This window comes from Carlito syrichta, unplaced genomic scaffold (assembly GCF_000164805.1).
Source record: "Carlito syrichta isolate Samal-C Ts95f unplaced genomic scaffold, Tarsius_syrichta-2.0.1 Scaffold73071, whole genome shotgun sequence".
NCBI classification, from domain to species: Eukaryota; Metazoa; Chordata; class Mammalia; order Primates; family Tarsiidae; genus Carlito; species Carlito syrichta.
Window position 1 is genome coordinate 15,324 of NW_007017167.1, and position 14,882 is coordinate 30,205.

General features: G+C 48.0%; 1 pseudogene; it reads right to left on the reverse strand.

Annotated features, from left to right (window-relative positions):
• Positions 1–102: 102 nt before the first annotated feature.
• Positions 103–12,382, reverse strand: LOC110595138 (annotated as a pseudogene).
• Positions 12,383–14,882: the final 2,500 nt, after the last annotated feature.

Sequence of the window (14,882 nt, forward strand, 5' to 3'; positions counted from 1 at the left end):
CCAGCTCCTACCTTCCTCCTAGTCCTAGCGCTAACTCCCCCCCACCCCCGTGTCACCTCACGCGTGGTAATTTTTTTTTCTAATGAGGCTTTTTATTTGTCCCTAGAAAAAGAATCCCAGGATTTTCCCTCCTGTGTGTTTCCTTCTGGCTTCTTCGTGGTCCATGATACCAGCTGAGGTTGTCAGTACAATGAAACCAAACGGGTGGGATGGAAGCAGATTATTCTGCCACTTTTCTAGATCTTTGAGTTGCACATCAAATCTGGGGCTGATCACGCCATACTTGTTTAACCTGCCTGTGAGGTTCACAGCAATGTTTCCAGCTCTGTGATCATCAATGATTTCAAATTCACCGATGTAACCATGCTTCCTCATCACAGTTAGAAACTGAACAATGACTTTGGAGCATGGCCTGATAAGAACCTGGCGTTTGCCTCTCTTTTCGGCATTTTTGATGCTCTTGAGAGCATCAGCCAGGCGGCACGGAAAGAATGGTAGAAAGAGCACGCATGATAGTTTTTAAGGACAGCGGAAAGAGGAAAATCCAGGGGATGGCTGTGAGGGGCTTGGCTTCTCCTGAGGAATGAGAGCAGGAGCCTTTGAACTGTCCCAGCATACAACCTCCCTGTCCTCATGCCCCAGTGACCCAGTGACAGTGCAGGACGACATGCTTTGTGGAGGCAGCTTAAGGCTGGCTGCGCTTCCTGGCCCACACCACCTCAGCCCAGCCGCAAACCCTGGAGAAAGAAGCTCCGAAGCTGGGCCACGTGGGCCCCTCGCTGGACCGCACCATGGGGGTCGCCCGTAGGTGAGACTTGACGCCTATCTTGGCGTCTTCAGAGCTTTCACTTAGTTGTTGTTCTGGGACGGCTGTCCCTCTGTCAAGTTTCTTCGGGTAAAATAAATCCCTTCTGGAAAGGGTCCTCAGAGCCAGCACTGCCTAGCAGTGGCACTTGGAGAAGGTCAGATGTTTTGCCTTTCTGTCCTCAGAGCTAGGGGCGCCCACCTAGTCCCCCAGCCACAGTGTGGGAGGGTGGCAGGGAAGGGCTTAGGATAAGCCCAGCCTAGACCTCCGCACGATGGCCTCTGCCCTCTTTTATCCAGGTGGCTTGTGCCAATAGGGCTCATTTTCCATGCTTTCCAGGAATGGGATCTCTTTTTAACTTCGTGGTGTTCTGAATAATGGTTCCTCAAAGATACCAATGTCCGGCTCTCTGGAACCTTCCATGGTAAGAGAACTTTGCAGATATAATTAAAGATATTGAGATGAGAAGACTTTCCTGGATAACCTGGTGGGGTCAATGTAATCACAAAGGCTCTTTTTTAAGGGGAAGCAGGAGATTAGAGAGAAGATATTACAGTCCCGGCTCTGGAGCTGGAGGAAGGGCCCACTAGCCAAGGTATGGAGGCAGCCTCTAGAAGTCAGACAGGGCAAGGAAAGAGATTTTCCACCAGAGCCTCCAGAAGAAATGAGCCCTGCTGAGTTTAGAATTCTGATCTCCAGAACTATAAAAGAGTAAATTTATATTGTCTATAGCCACTACATTTGTGGTAATATGTTATAGCAGCAACCGGAAACAAGTACAGACATGAACAAATGACATGACATTGTCATGTCCTGTGATTTTTTTTTTTTAATGCCATCATCTCACTCTGTCTCCTAGGCCAGAGTGTAGTTGTATGATCACGTTACTGCAGCCTCGACCTTCTGAGCTCAGGTAAGCCTTCCATCTCAGCCTTCCAAGTAGCTGGAACTACTGGCGTGTGCCACCACGCCCTGCTAATTTATTTTATTTTATTTTTATTTTTTATTGTAGAAATGAGGTCTCGCCAAGTTGTCCAGGCTGGTCTCCAATCCCCGGGCTTAGGCAACCCTCTCGTCTCAGCCTCTTAAAGTACTGAGATTACAAATGTGAGCCACTGCACCCAGCTTTTTTTTTTTCTGAGTTAGATTCTTACTCCGTCACCCAGGATGGAGTAAGTGACACAATCATGGCTCACTGCAGCCTCGACCTCCTAGGCTCAGGTGATCCTTCCTCCTCAACTTCCTGAGTTGCTGGGACCACAGGCTCACGCTCCCCGCTCAGCTAATTTTTTGGACTTTTTGTAGAGATGAGGTCTCACTATGTTGCCCAGGCTTGTCTTGAACTCCTGGGCTCAAGTGATTCTCCTACCTACCCTACCAAAGTGCTGGGATTACAGGCGTGAGTCACCATGCCCGGTCTATAGTAGTTATTGATTAGCAGAATACATAGTGACAAAAAGCCTCCTTGAATTTACATTCTGAGTGGGATCTCAGATCTAGATCATCTGGGTTCAAATCTTAGCTGTATAACCTTGGGCAACTCTGTGCCTCAGTGTTCTCACCCTGTAAATAGGAATAACACTAATACCCACCTACCTTATGTTATTGTGAGGATGACATGACTTACTGTGCAGAAAGCATTTGGGAAAATGCCTGGTATACCGTAAGTGCTATGAAAGTGATAATTTTCATTATTTTAAAATTGTTATTATTATTTAAGTTGGAGTCTCACTCTGTCACTCAGGTTGGAGTGTGGCAGCACAATCACGGCTCACCACAGCCTAAGCCTCCTGAGCTCAGGTGATCCTTCCGCCTCAGCCTCCTGTGTAACTAGGACTACAGGCATGCACCACCACCCCCAGCTAATTTTAAACTTTTTCTAGAGACAAGATCTTACTATATTGCCCAGGCTGATCCCAAACTCTTGTACTCAAGCAATCCTCCTGTTTCGGCCTCCCAAAATGCTTGGATTACAGGCAAGAGCCACCATGTCTGGCCATAGTTTTTAATATGCCCCAAGAATGCCTAACCTTGTAGAGAAGAAAATGCAAATGCTCACCTTAAATCAGTGCAAACACACTGATTGTCATCTAATGTACTCTTAGTTGATCATGCAGCCCACTTCCTTAGACTTTCAAACCACTGTCAGCCAGACCCAGGAGACAAGCCCTGCTCCTAGGCCAACTTCCCGTTAGGATCCTCCAAACTGGACTGGGGTCTTCAAAGTACTGGGTAGCTACTGGTGCCTGCACAAGTGTTATGTTCCCCCTCTGTGTTCCAGTATGAGGCAGCAATATGCCCAGCCCTCAGGGATGGGCCATGACTAGTTGAAGCCTGTTATGGTAATCCCATTTATCCTTGCCAATTGCCTGGGTTGTGGTAGGCATATGACCTATTCAACTTTTACCCCAGATGTGAATAAAAGTCTGATGGTGGATTTCTGGGAGAAATTTTCTTTCTTGATAAAGAGAAAGTATTTAGTTAGGGTCCAGTTAGAAAAAACAGATACTGTCCTAGGTATTTCAAGCAGGAAAGGGTGTAATATAGGGAGTTTGGTTACAAAACTGCTGAGAGGGCTGGAGGAACAAAAGTAAAGTAAACTAGTGCTGATTCTGATGATGACTGGAGACTTCAGAGCACCAGAAGGTCATAGAACCCACAGAAGACTCAATGATGATCACAACCATTGGATCTGCAGACCAAAGCAGGTGAGCTTCAGGCAAACCCTTAGAAGCCACTACAAAATCTTATGGTTGGCTGGGTGCAATGACTCATGCCTGTAATCCCAGCACTTTGTGAGGCTGAGACGGGAGGACTGTTTGAGGCCAGGAGTTCAAGACCAGCCCAGGCAACATATTGAGACCTGGTCTGTACAAAAAATTTAAGAATTAGCCAAGTATGGTAGTGTGTGCCGAGTAGTCCTGGCTATTCGGAAGGCTGAGGTGAAAGGATCACCTGAGGCCAGGAGGTTGCATGAAACGTGATGGTGCCACTGCAGCTTGGGTAACAGAGTAAGACCCCCGACTCAAAACAAACAAAAAAGTCATGCTTACCAGTCTCTTCCTTCTTCCAAATCTTACAGAACTGTCTTTCATTGCTGGAGTCTGACCCAGGTCCCTGGATCTGGAGTCCTCTGGCTTTCAGTCTCTAGGGTAAAGAGGACACATAGAAGGTAGGGAAAGGTGCTGAATTACTGAAGACACCCTGGCACAATTAGAAACCTTTTCCCTTCCTACTTTTGTACTTTAAAAAAATCAGGACAAGAAGCATGGAACTGATGTAGTCAATCTTGTGACTAGAAGGCAAAGTATTGGCCGGGCAATGTGGCTCACACCTGTAATCCCAGCATTTTAGGAGGATGAGGAGGGAGGATCGCTTGAGGTCAGGAGTTCGAGACCAGCCTGGCCAACATAGTGAGATGCCATCTCTCTCTAAAAAAAAAAAGATAAAGCATTCATTCTTTCACTCATTCACGTGTTCAGCTCATATCTATAGAGGATCATCCCAGGGGAGACTAGCTACGCTGCTACAGTAATGAGGACGACGACAACAATTGTACATTTGGAACACTTTTTTCTTTCTCTCTTTCTTTTCTTTTCTTTTCTTTTTTCTTTCTTTTTTGCTGAATACCAGACTCAGTATTTTATGTGCATCGTCCTATTTCATCCTTATCGCCCTATTTCATCCTCAACCATACCAACCGATTGTACACATACCTTCAACACTCAGAGGATAATGTATGACATGTATGTTGTATTCACTGGGCGCTGTTCTAAACCCCTCACACATTTTTTGTTGTTGTTTTTTGAGTCAGAATCTCACTGTCACCCAGGCTGGAGTGCAGTGGCACAATCATGGCTCCCTGCAGCCTCGACCTCCTGGGCTCAGGAGATCCTCCTGCCTCAGCCTCTCAAGTAGCTGGGACTATAGACATGAGACCCCAAGCCTGGATAATTTTTTGATTTTTTATAGCAACAAGGTCTCACTATGTTGCCCCGGCTGGTCTCGAATTCCTGGGCTCAAACAATCCTTCTGCCAAAGTGCTGGGATTACAGGCATGACACTCCACATAGCCTTCTTTACACATGGTAACTCGTTTAATTCTTGCAACAGCTCTGGACATAGGTCTTATAATCATCACCCTCTTCATTTGGATGAGGAAATTGAGGCACAGAGACATTCAGCTATTTGCCCATGGCTACCACTAGCAAGTGGTGGAGCTGAGAGTTGAATCCAAGTGGGTTAGTACCAGAGCTCATGCCTGGAATCCCTACTCTATGCTCGGCGCTACTGACAGCGACTGCCTTTGGGTTGGGGCATTGTGTCCAAGCTATGTTGGAGATGTACTTTCACTGCATACTCTTTGTATTTTTATTTTTTTCTTTACTTCAATAGCTTTGAGAGTACAAATGGCTTTTGGATACATGATCGCATTTTATAGTGGGAAATAAGTCTGGGCTTCAGGTGTACCCACCACCCTCGCCTGTGCACATTGTACCTGATGGGTGATTTTTTTGTCCCTCCGCCCCTTCCCCCCTTCCCCTTCTGAGTCTTCAGTGTCCATTATACCATTCTCTACCTCTTTGCAGATCCTTAGTTTAGCTCCTACTTACAAGTGAGAACTTGTAGTGCTTGGTTTTCTGTTCCTAACTTAGTTCACTTAGGATGATGGCTTCCAATCCCATCCAAGTTGCTGCAAAAGACATTGTTTCATTCTTTTTGATGGCTGAATAGTATTCTGTAGTGTGTATATATATCACATTTTCATTATCCACTGATCAGTTGATGGGTGTTTAGGCTGATTCCATATCTTTGCAAATGTGAATTGTGCTGCAATGAACATGTGGGCACAGGTGTCTTTTTCCTTTCTTTCTTTCTTTTTTTAGAATTGGGGTATCACTTAGTCATCCAGGCTGGAAGGCCGTGGCATGATCATTTGTTACCACAACCTCAAACTGCTGAATTCAGGCCATCCTCCCATCTCAGTCTCCCGAGTAGCTGGCACTACAGGCACGTAGCACCACACCTGGCTACTTTTTTTATTTTTTTGTAGAGATGAGGTCTTGCTATGTTGTCCAGCCTGGTCTCGAACTCCTGGGCTCAAACAATCCTCTTGCCTCAGCCTCCCAAAGTGTTGGAGTTACAGGCATAAGCCACTGTGCCTAGCCAAGGTGTCTTTTTCATATAATAACCTCCATTCCTTTGGGTGGATATACTTTTCGTATTGTTTAACTTCATATGTTTCTAAACGTAAACAAAGGCACTTCCAAACAGGAGAGGACTTCCCTGACAAATCCCTATTTACCTTTTTTTTTTTCTTTTTTGAGTTGGAGTCTCACTCTGTCACCCAGGCTGGAGTAGAGTGACATACTCACAGTCACCCCAGCATTGACCTGTTGGGCTCTGCGATCCTTCTGCCTCAGCCTTCCAAGTAGCCGGAACTACAGGCGCGCTCTACTGTGCCCGGCTAATTTTTGATTTATTGTAGCGACGAGGTCTCGCCAAGTTGCTCGGGCTGGTCTTGAATCCGCAGACTCAGGCAATCCACTCACCTCGACCTCCCAAAGTGCCAGGACTACAGGATGAGCCACCGAGCCCAGCCTCTATTTACCTTTCAAAGCCCAGCTCCTCTAGGAAGCCTGCCCTGATCCTCCTCCCAGCTCTGCGTTCAGGTTCTCTTCATCTCTTTGTCTGTACCAAGTACCCAATATGTCACTGATTCCCAGGAAACGTTTTCTAAATGAGCATTCTCCCAAAGTCATCCCGGACCTTCCAGTCTCTCCTACTTTGTCTGACACTGCCTGCCAAACAATTCTTCCTAAAATGTCACTTTTGCGGGGTTATTTCTTTGCCCAAAACCCTTCACGGATCCCTATTTCCTGTTCCTGCCAGGTCTGAATTCTGTCTGAGCTTCCAGGCTGTCCCCAGGTGCCCTCTCCCTACCTAGTGATCTTGCTCATAGTCTTGCAACTTCTCCCCAGCTCGGAGACTCCATCTCCAGGAAGTCACACAGGATACTCCCAGCCTCAGCAAGAGCCTTCTCCTCTGACTCCTGTGGATTGTGTCTCTACCTCCACAATCTGGCATGCAGTCTGTCGGAGATCGACTCTTACAAGGAGGAAGCAGGCTGTGAGGCTCTGTCTCCTGTCCTGGCTCCCTTTCCCTCAGACAGCAGCATCATAAACTCCTCATCCAGCCTCCAGGAGTGTGTCGACAAAACTTTACAGCAAAGGCAGCAATCCTTAGGGCACTCTGGATTGCCACTGTGGGTCAGGTTATAGATTTCCTTGCTTCGTCTAAAAGTCAAACTTTTTGTTTTGTTTAGAGATGAGAACCCACTACATTGCCCAGGCTGGTCTCCAACTCCCGGCCCCAAACAATCCTCTTGCCTCAACCTCCCAAAGTGCTGGGATTACAGGCATGAGCCACTGCACTTGGCCTAAAAGTCAAACTTCTTGGCACCAACATTTTTGGCTGCTTCACAAGGACATTCAGCCCCCCACTCTGTCTCCAGCAATGAATGGTTCTTTCTCCATTTCAAATCTCATACCTCCCCCCACCCGTCTCTGGCCCTTTTGGCCTGCTCTGCTTTGACCATACCACTCTGCTCCAGCTTCCCTCAGGAAACAGCTTAGACTGACCTCCGGGTCTATGCACCTAAGTGCTTACTGGGGGTGCTCAGCCAGCACCACCAATCCAACAAGTCTCAAAGTGAACTCTCTTGACCTCCCCCGGACCCTGCCAATCTGCTTCTCCTCTGATTTGCTCTGTCCTCGTGGAAGGGGCTCTACTGTCCCCATGCTGCTCAGGCCAAAACCAGGGATCCCTGCTTGACAGCCCCCTCTCTCTTATTTCCCATGGATCCCCAGTGCATCTCATGCTGTGGTCCCATCTCCCAAACTCTGGTTCTGGACTGGTACTCCTCTACCTGGGTACCACCTCCACCAGGATGTATCCTATACCATACTCATCATCACACGAAGCATCTCTCTTTTTTTTTGAGTCAGGGTCTCACTCCGTCATCCAGGCTGGAGTACAGTCGCACAGTCATGGCCACTGCAGCCTTGACCTCCTGGGTTCAGGCGATCCTACTGCCTCAGCCTCCTGAATAGCTAGAACAACAGGCTTGCACCACTATGCTCGGCTAACATTTTTATTTTTTGTAGAGACAGGGTCTTGCTATGTTGCCTAGGCTGGCCCAAAATTCTTAAATTTTATTTTATTATAGGAATGTGGGGTACAAATGAAGATTAACTACATAAGTAGGCTACAGACAGGTCAAGTTTGGGCTTCTAACTGGTCCTCACTCCCTGGTCTTGAACTCTTGGGCTCAATCAGTCCTCTTACCTGAGCCTCCTAAAGTGTTGGGATTACAGGCATGAGCCATCATGCCTGGCCAGGATGCTTACCGAAGCATAATTTATAATTATAAAAATGAGAAATAGTCTGCATAGTCTTCTGTCAAGGAATAATTAAATAAGTTAGGGAAAATCCATCGGAACACACTATGCAGCTAGCTAAAAAAATGATACAATAAATATATATACAGTCATGCAGCGCGTGAGGGTGTTTTGGTCCATGATGGACCATTTATACCACCGTGATCCTATGAAATGATGGTGGAGCTGAAAAATTCCCATCACCTAGTGACACTGAAGCTGTCAAGACATAATTCTGCTTCTGTCTGCTCAGGCTCCTTTAAGTGGACTGGGGGTTCCCACAAGCTCCTCCAAGATGACACACAGCCAGCAGGGTCCACCCCGAGCTCCAGAGTTAGTTATGCCGGAGTCCAACGTGCCAGCTCTGCCATGCTGGCTCAAGGCCTTCCCTTTCCTTCTTACCTCTACCCACCATTCACCCTCCCCCGGTGGCCTCCCTCCTTGATGATCTCCTTCCACCAACCCCCCAGATGGATGACCCAGTTTGGGAGCTGCTGGCTCTGGCCTCTAGCACATCTTTGACACAAGCCATGGCATCTGTCCTGGCTGCCGAGGCCACGCGTCCTGTGTGCCTGGATTAGCTCTGGGGCTCTCCCGGCACTCACGTGACAGGGGAGGGGTCCGGTCACGTGACTGGTCGTCGCCCACGTCTCCGCCTCACCACCCAGCACATAGAACACGGCTGCCACCCTGCCACTCCTCAGACGGCTGTTTCTCCTGTGCCTGAGGGCGAAGTCCAAGCTGTTTCCCAACACAGGAGGCTCATCCCCGGCAGGTTTTCCCTGCCCCGGTCACGTGGGCACAGTCCTCCGCTACAGTCAAGTGCTTCCCCACGTCTGCTCTGTGCTCAAGCCGCTCTCTCTCTCGGAACGTGCTTCCTCCGCGAAGTCTCATCCGCGCTTCTAGAACTGTCTTGCATGGATGCACGCACGTGACCTGTGCGCTTGTGTATTTACCTGTGTACTCGCTTATGGGAACAACACCACCACGGGCTAAGTACACTCACATTGTGCTCTAGATGTGTTTGTAGCCGTTGTCTCCCTTGCTTTATTTTGAGCTTTTATGTTGAGTAACTGTGCATTCGATAGGACCCTGAACTTGACAGCTGCAAGGAACAGAAATGCACAGCCAGCTCTTTTAGGGACCTACTAGGGAAGGGTTTTGCGTGCAGGGCTGAGTACCATGTTTGGCCCAGGCTGGGCCCAGTGCCACAACCTCAGGTTGATCCCCTAGGACGGTGTCAATGTAGCGTCCCAGGAGACCTTAGAGATGTGGTGCAGAGAAGGGCGGGAGTTTCCCAGAAGGAAGGGAGGGGTGGAAGGTGTGGCCTCCGGGCAGATGAAACAATGCAATAGGTGTCCACTGTCTCCACAGCTGCTCAGGGTCCGGGCCGGGCCCATCTCCTTCCGGCCCGAGTCTCATCTGTGACTCATTCCAACTTAGCCAGTTCCTCTGATTCAGACCCTCTCCCTCCCCTCCTCACTTGTGCAGGACTTCTTCTGTTGGACACCTGCCCATAATCTTTTGCTGCACAATCTTGTGCTAGTGAGTGGTCACTTCTTTTCCTTTGGGGAACTAGGCCCCTTCCCTGGAGCTGCCAATCATGGGACTCCCGCCTACAGGGGCGGGCCCATGGTCCAAGATGAGCCAATCAGTTCTCTGCCTGAGAATTCGACTCCCAATGGGGGACCCTCCAACAACACCACCACGAGCTAAGTACGCTCACATTGTGCTCTAAATGTGTTTGTAGCCGTTGTCTCCCTTGTTTTATTTTGAGTTTTATGTTGAGTAACTGCATTCAATAGAACCCTCAATTTGACAGCTGCAAGGAACAGAAATGCACAGCTAGCTCTTTTAGGGACCTACTAGGGAAGGGTCCTAGTAGTTCCCTAAAATGGATGTGGCCCTAGAGCTGCCACATTGATGGCCACCACGGAAGACCGTCGATGGGCTTCTCGGACCTCCTGCGTTCCTTCTGGGCCGTCCTTCCATCTCCGTCCAGATATGACCACTCTGTTTTGTAGTACTTTGTCCAGACCTTTGGGATTTGTCCTTTTCTGACTTGTGTTTGGCTACTTGTTCACTTCCCTCCCTTCGTTCAACCTTCATTCCCCCTTATTCACACGCTGATGATATGTGCTCAATAAATTCCTTTTTTGGCTCAAGTTAGGATTATGTTTTACGGCTTGGAACCCAAACCCCGGAGCTGGTGAGCCATGCCCGTGACCCACAGAGCTGGGCAGGGCTGGGGGAGCCCTGACCGCTCGGGCTGTGGCCGTCTCCACTCCTCAAGACGCCTGGTCACCCAGAGGCCCTGACCGAGCCACACACAGCTGGCCACTGTCCTCACATGTCCCTCAGCTCCTTTGAGGGCAGCATCACAGCCTCTGTGTCCCGGGACCCACTCTGTCCCTGAGTTCAAAGCCAGCTCTCTGCTGGGTCAGCTGAGGACATGTGGGGCCTGTGGGTCTGCCTGTGCCTTCCCAGGGAAGAGGGGCTTCTGACAACCGGGAAATCTGCCTCCTGGTTTTCCAACTCTGTTCTCTTTACTCTTTCTTGGGCCTCTTAACAATTACAGGTGAGTCAAAAGTTCCCAGGGACCTGTATGGAGCAGCAATTATCTTCGAAATCACATGCTGCTCAACACCCTCTCTCACCCAGAGGGCTCACCCTGCAAAACTCAAGCTGGTTTTCAACCACACCCCTTCCAACAGGACAGCACTTGTCTTGCCAAGGTCACAGGACTGGCCAAGGTCTTCCCCCAGGAAGGAAAGCCCTGAGATCTCACCCTGCCCTTGGTGGTCCGCTGACATTTGCTTGCGAGAGTTACTTCAAAACTGAGATAACTACAGATGAGTCTCCAATTTAACCCTGATTTTAAAAAATTGCCACTAAAATCTGAATTTGCCAGATCATGTTTCTTGATTTATTTTTATTTTATTTTTTGTAGATACGAGTTCTTGCTATGTTGCCTGACTGAGGAGGAACTAAGGCCTGAGCAGAGATTCAAACCCAAGGACAGAACTAACACTGTTATGCGTAAGCTGCCCCCTAAACGGGCTGCTGGCTCCTGAGCTGCTAGCTGGACCGACAGAACTTTGTTCCTTTACTATTTAAACTGCTAAATCCTTCCATAAATCCCCCTCCCACTTTTTCCTTACTCCCTAGTTAAACTGGAGGACTGCAGAAACAAACCAGTAAACATGGGAACTGACCCTATGCCAGGCCTTGGGATCAAGGAGGCTCCCAGATAAGTCCATCCTGAAATGATAAAGCATACCTGCTTCCAGAAACTTCACAGCCCTCTTGTGCATGGACCAGCACAAAGAGAAAGGGGCCCGGCTTACAGTTCTGGTTCTTTTAACTTCTTGGCAAAGTGAGGGGGGTGTCTGAGTTCTGTAATCACAGAAAGTTGCCTTTTTGATAAGAACATTACAGAATTTTATCTTAATATCTGAAGTCATAGCTCCTTCTTCTTCTTCTTTTTTTTTTTTTTGAGTTGGAGTTGGAGTCTCACTCTGTCGCCCAGGCTGGAGCACACTCACATCAACCTGCTGGATTCAGGCGATCCTTCAGCCTCAGCCTTCCTAGGAGCCGGAACTACAGGCGCGCACTACTGTGCTTGGCTAATTTTTGATTTATTGTAGAGATGAGGTCTCGCCAAGTTGCCTGGGTTGGTCTCTAACCTGCAGGCTCAGGCAATCCACTAGCCTCGGCCTCCCAAAGTGCTGGGATGTGAGGCTGAGCCACCGAGCCTGGCTGCTCCTTTTTAAAACACATTTTGAAAATAATCAATCATCTTGGGCTGGGTGCAGTGGCTCACACCTGTAATCTCAACACCTTGGGAGGCCGAGGTGAGGTCACTTGAGCCCAGGAGTTCAAGACCGGCCTGGGCAACATAGTAAGATAGGAAGGGAGGAAGTGAGGGAATAAATCATCTTGGAGTTGACACCAAGGAGGTGTGAGGGAGTCTTTAGCTTAGATTTTAGGACATGGGACAGATTTTTAGGTCTATTCTGAACACAGGTGCCGTGCTCATAGTGTAAAAAAACTTGCAGATGATACAGACGGCCTCATTGTGTGGCAACACTTCTAGGCTCTCATACTGGGGACACCAGTGCCTTCTTGGGCTCCCCATGCCCCCAGAGGTCCAGTCTCCCTTCCAGTTACTGTGTCTTCCATACCTGACTCCATACCTCCCCCCTACCTGAAACTTCTCGGGGACTTTGGCCTTTTTTTTTTTTTTTTCCGGTCTTTTATTTCCTAACTTCCTTCCCAACTTTAATTATCTGCTGCACAATTTTCTGAGGAGCCCAAGTCTCTGCCAACTTAGGCAGCAAGCTTCAGGAAGGCGGGCACTGGCTGTCTTGCTCATCAGTGCACCTCCAGGGCTTAGACAAGAGCCTGACAAACAGTAGGTGCTCCTACAGAGTCAGCTGCTGAAGGGGTGAGCTGAATGGCTTCAGCTCTGCATCCCAGTTCTAATTTTCTGTGGCTATTCTGCTTTTTGGTCACCTCAATTTCAGTTCCTCTTGACTTGGCTCCCCTTCAAGAAGAAGGTTTACTTAGGAAAATCTCAGAGAATGGGTGGGCAACTGTACCTCCTTATCTCCCGGGGCTATTGAGAGGATTAAATGGGGCCATATTCGGCATATCAGTACTCAAAGGACATTAGAGCACTGCATTTGTGTGTTTATTATTTCTGCACATCTCTGAGACCTAAGATCTCAGCCACAGCCCTACTGTGAATACAGGATCCTCCAAGTCTTCCTCAGTACTAAGAAAGGGTGCAGAGTTCCGGTGAAATCAGAGGCTTGCAGGTGTCTGTTGCTATTGCTTGTTTCAGAATCAGGCTCCAGGCTGAGCTAACTGTGGCAGAGAAACCTCCATCTACAGGAGCTTGGACAAAGCAGAGATGATTTGTCTGTAGGTTGGTGATCTGGAGTTTTTAGGGTGCCTCTAGGTTCTTCTTGTACAAAATCCATCTCTGGCTCTTTCATTCTTGTGATCTCCCAGTTGATGGGAAGGGGAGAAAGAGTGACGGAAGAGCAGTCACCCAGTCAAGAGAACAGAAATCACTTCTTCATACATCCCATCGGCCACTTAGTCACATGACCATGCCTAGCTGCAAGGGATGCTGGAAAACGTAGTCTTTAGCTGGGAAACCATGTTCTCACTTAAACTCTATTAAAATGGAAGAAGAGAAAAATGAATAGTAGGGAACAGTGGGCCTTGCCACCGCAAAGTTATAAAACCCGGTGAGATCAGAGATCCTGTGTGTCTGCGGCAGCAGCTGGTGACGTCCTGGGTGGGTGCAGCTGAAGCTTTCCTGGGCTTATGCACATGGTCTGTGTATGATGTCAACCACTCTACAAGCCTAGTTTGTGCTCCAGTGAAACCTGAAATTGCAAATGGGGAAGAGAAAAAGTCAGATAACAATCATGTGAACAAGAGCAGATTATGGAAAATCCATAATCATTTGTGAGGCACCTTCTAAGTCAGTGCTACTCAAAGTGTGGCCCGTGTGGCCCATGCTGATCTAGGAAGTATTTGTTGTCAGTTTGCCCATGAGAAAAGTATAGAGATTGAGGGTGAGCATTTAGAAATGTTTGTAACTATTTAACATAATGATTTTATATTAGTTAAATATAACAATAAACATTGGAGCTTGTATTTTGCATATCTTTTTCAATCTAATTTTTTTTTGATTTATTGTAGAGATGAGGTCTCGCTACTCAGGCGAGTCTCGAACCTGCGGGCTCAGGCAATCCACGCACCTCAGCCTCCCAAAGGTGCGGGATTACAGGCTGAGCCACCGAGCCTGGCTTCTAATTTTTTTCTAACTGAGGCCTTACTCTATTGCCCGGGCTGGAGTACAGTGGCACGATTATGGCTCACTGCAACCTCAACCTCCTGGGCTCAGGCGATACTCCCACCTCAGCCTCCCAAGTAACTGGGCTAGTCTCTCACTACCACGCCTGGCTACTTTTTTTTTTTTTTTTTTGCTTTTTTGTAGATACGAGGTCTTGCTATGTTGCCCAGGCTGGTCTCAACATGAGATCACTGTGTCCGGCCAAATCTAATTTTTCTAGTAATTCACTTTTATTGTTTTTTATACAAGCATTGGTCTATGACAGATAAGAAAAATGCCCAAAGCTGGCCAGGCATGGTAGCTCACACCTGTAACTTTGGGAGGCCAAAGTGAGAGGATTACCTGAGTCCAGGAGTTTGAGACCAGCCTGGGAAACATGGTGAGACTTTGTCTCTACAATAAATAAAAAAATTAGCCAGGCATGGTGGTGCACACCTATAGTCCCAGCTACACAGAAGGGTGAGGTGGATCACCTGAGCCCAGCAGGTCGAGTCTGCAGTAGCTGTGATTGTGCCACTGCACTCTAGCCTGGGTGACAGAATAAGACTCTGACTCATGAAAGAAAGAAAGAAAGAAAGAGAGAGAGAGAGAGAGAGAGAGAGAGAGAGAGAGAGAGAGAAAGAAAGAAGGAAAATAAAACAAAATGAAAAAACACCTGAAATTGTTTTTTGTTGTTGTTGTTGTTTTGAGTCAGTCTCGCTCTAAATCACCACCACAGCCTCAACCTTCTGGCCTCAGGCCATCCTTCTGCCTCAGCCTTCCAAGT